Source organism: Silene latifolia, chromosome 3 (assembly GCF_048544455.1).
Source record: "Silene latifolia isolate original U9 population chromosome 3, ASM4854445v1, whole genome shotgun sequence".
In the NCBI taxonomy this organism is placed as follows: Eukaryota; Viridiplantae; Streptophyta; class Magnoliopsida; order Caryophyllales; family Caryophyllaceae; genus Silene; species Silene latifolia.
The window spans coordinates 152,180,353-152,183,856 of NC_133528.1; the positions used below are offsets into that span (position 1 = coordinate 152,180,353).

The 3,504-nt window shown below is 35.2% G+C and overlaps 1 long non-coding RNA gene across 1 annotated transcript; it reads left to right on the top strand.

Moving 5' to 3' along the window:
• Nucleotides 1-1,963: 1,963 nt before the first annotated feature.
• LOC141648542 (uncharacterized) lies at nt 1,964-3,129 on the top strand. Its single transcript, XR_012546041.1, has 3 exons — nt 1,964-2,060; nt 2,240-2,303; nt 3,042-3,129. It is a non-coding gene; the product is annotated as an uncharacterized LOC141648542 (long non-coding RNA).
• Nucleotides 3,130-3,504: the final 375 nt, after the last annotated feature.

Genomic DNA, 3,504 nt, shown 5'->3' on the forward strand with positions numbered 1-3,504 from the left:
CAAAGACCAAAGAAAATGAAGGGGTCAATTATTAGATGACAAGTGAACCAAATTGAGTACGGATGATCAAATTGTCAGAAAAGACATTCATAAAATAGAAAGGTAAATAATTGACCGAGACACCCAAAATAAAATAGATAAATAAATGGTCGACAAGGAGGGAGTACATATTATATAATTTTGTATAACAAAGACATTGAACATTTGGACGTACGTAGTTTTATTCTACGATATTGCATTGACGACAGCGGCGAGATCTAGGATTATGCATGGGTGATTTTAGTTTGCAAGAGATGTTTACTCATGATTATCGTCTTTTTTATCAGCAATTGTATATGTATTTCTAATAGTTACTCATATTTAGTTATGTTAAAGTTCTTATCATCATGAAAATTAAGTTAAATTTGAACATATTATAATTGTGTTAAGAAATTAATTGTATATGTATTATGTGTGGGTGATTTTAGTTTGAACAAAATTGAGTGTGGAGTATTTTGTTTAAGTGAAGGATAACGTATGAAAAACTAAAGAAAAATGTGCGTGTTTGAATAAAATCCGTATGTGCAAGAGTTATTATGTAACATATACGACGGTATATGATTTATATTTTCATCTGAATTTCTCTTATAAGAGTACCTTAATTACTGGATTAGTATGAGTAAAGAGACTCATCAATTTACCATGACAACTATTGTTCTGTGATTTCTCTTATATAATACCATTGTCGTCCTAAGAATTTTGGAGGACCTATTTTGTTGCTACCGAGTATAACATATCTTCCTAATCCAACTTTTATGTCATTATTACTAAAAGACTTTGTCGAACAATCTCACTTCTTATCACACACGAAAAAGAAAACAATCTCATAATATCACAATCAATAACAGTATGTGTGTTGTCAATAGCACAGTAATTATTTATGATATTAAATTTATGGGGTTTTCTACAGAGTAAAGAGACGCATGCAATCGACATTAAGAGTCATGTCAACAAGTTACTTATAGAACTCGAGAATTCAAGATTACATAGATGTTTTTTATACAGAAGAGGGATAAGTGATAACACGTAAAACTGTGGAAGTAAAAAAGAAAAAAAAAAGTGCCATGTAGATTAACACCAAATTTATTACGCATAAAATTTAACCTTGAGTGTTTATCTCTTTCGATAAAATGTATTGGGATGCATAGGTTAATCAACATGGGGTTTGAGGTGGATTGAATCTTCTCAATAGAGGGACCTGAAATTTGTAACGATCTTCTATAATGCAACGTTCATCCGCTGTTTATATAACATAACATAATATTACAAATGGCTCATGCATTGCAAGGGCATTAAATTAATTTGAGCTAAGTAGAGTTAAAATAAACTGAACTAAGCACTGAGCTGAACTGAATGGAGCTGAGTTGAACTAAAATGAGTTGAAATTAAACAAAAAATAAGAGGGTTTTAGACTTAAATTAAATTAGTAGCAAATTTTTTAAAATCAAAGACTTCATTATATGTAATACCCGGATATTGTGGGACCCAAAAAAGAACCTTGGGATGCGTGAGGGGACCTTAAATTATACTATAGATGACTCGGGAGTGAGGTATAGCTATAAAGTGGACCGAGTATAACCTATACTAGACTTAGTGGAATTGTTATAATGTCCGCCTATAGAAGGGTCGTTTTAAAACTGTCATAACTTTAGATCTAGACATGGTATCGATGTGATTCCAATTGGAGGTGATAACTTGTTCTCTTAAAATTCCAATGGTAGGTCACACACCCAAAATGACCAAGAAACGAGTGAGATATGACTGTTTTACGAAAACTGGTCATTGCTGAGAACTGTGTCGCACTCGACCGAGTGAGGTTCACTCGACCGAGTGTACTCGCCACTCGGTCATCAGAACACGGAATAAGGAAATATTATCCCCTTATCCTCATTCATTCTATATTCTTCCTTCTCACTCCATATGCTCTCCCTTCTCTCTAAAACCTTCACAAATACTCTTACATGAGCTTCAAGCTTACATTCATGGATTGTTCATCCTCTTTCCTTCCTCCCTCAACATTTGTAAGTTAAGATCTACCCTTATTTAATTAGTTTAAATCCTAGCTTTTGGGGATTTTGTGTTGGGTAATTAATTAGTAATTAGTATATGTAATATTGGTAACTAATGGGTATTAATAAGGGGTTTTGTAGTTTATAATAGTGTAGGATGTATTTGTGATGGTATTACATGATTTATATAGGATTATGACGGTCTTGCGAGACAGAATCGTAGGGGATTCGAGAAGCTCATGAAGAATCTAGAAGGTAGGTTTATCCTACTTGGTTTTAAAATTTTTATGTGCATATTTGTGTGTCTTTCATCATCATTTCGAGTATGAGTCGATTGGATATCATGTTGGTATTTGAGGAAGTTTTATCCATGATATGTTGGGATTGAGTTCATGATGAGTCATATAATTGGTGTTGTGTTGCATTTCCCATGTATGGTCATTGTTGTGTTGTGTTAGATATCATTGGTGGTGTTACTTGGTTATTGTGGAGACGTAAGGTGCTTGGGAGACCGTCTTACGCTTAAGCCGCCTCTTGGAGCTTCCCACTCCAAGAGGGATGTGCACATTAATGGCTTAAGTTACGGAGGGACTCGTGTGGTTGAGACACGACGTCTGATAGGGGATCCGGTTGACTTCTGGACCCGGTACGTCTGGGCGTGTCCCGGTACTTATTTGTCGTTGTTGGTATGTCTGGGCGTGTCACGGTACCAGTGTGGTTTTCGGTATGTCTGAGCGTGTCCCGATACCGTGGTGGTTGTGGGTACGTCTAGGCGTGTCCCGGTACCGGTGTGGTGGTTGTTTGATAGCGTCTCATTCATATCACTGTCATGTTGCATACTCACACACTTTGAGTTGTGTCACACTTTATTTATTCAAACTGACGTTTGTGTGTCTGTGTAATTGTCACCTATTTCCGGGGTGGCCTGTGCCGATCCATATGATATTTCCGATCATATGGGAAGGAGGTTAAGTACAGGTTTTGCTTGTGCAGGTGATCGGGACTCGGGTCGCGCTATAGACTTTGGAGTCGAGTGCTTAACCACTAGGTGGATGATATAGTCATAGACGAGTTGTATTTCATTTATCATTTTTTTTTTTACGTTTATGGTTTGTAATCACAAAACTTATTTAATTATAATAAATGTTTCTTGATTGTATCTCCGATTTACCGCGTCAGGAAACTGAGATGGTAACATCTCCCAATTACCTTGGCCGGGTAAGAAGGAGGTGTTATATTATATGAATTATTCCCTAGTCATATGACAAATGTAACGGATTTTCTAACAATTTTTAAGTTTATGAGAAGACAGAGTATGATTAACTCATATACCATAAGATATTACAATTGGTACTAAATCTAGTATAACAGTTATATATTACTTAAATTGTAAAATATTCGAATTGAAAAACTATTTAATTGATTAAATATCTTAGATAATTTAAAATTGAGGTGG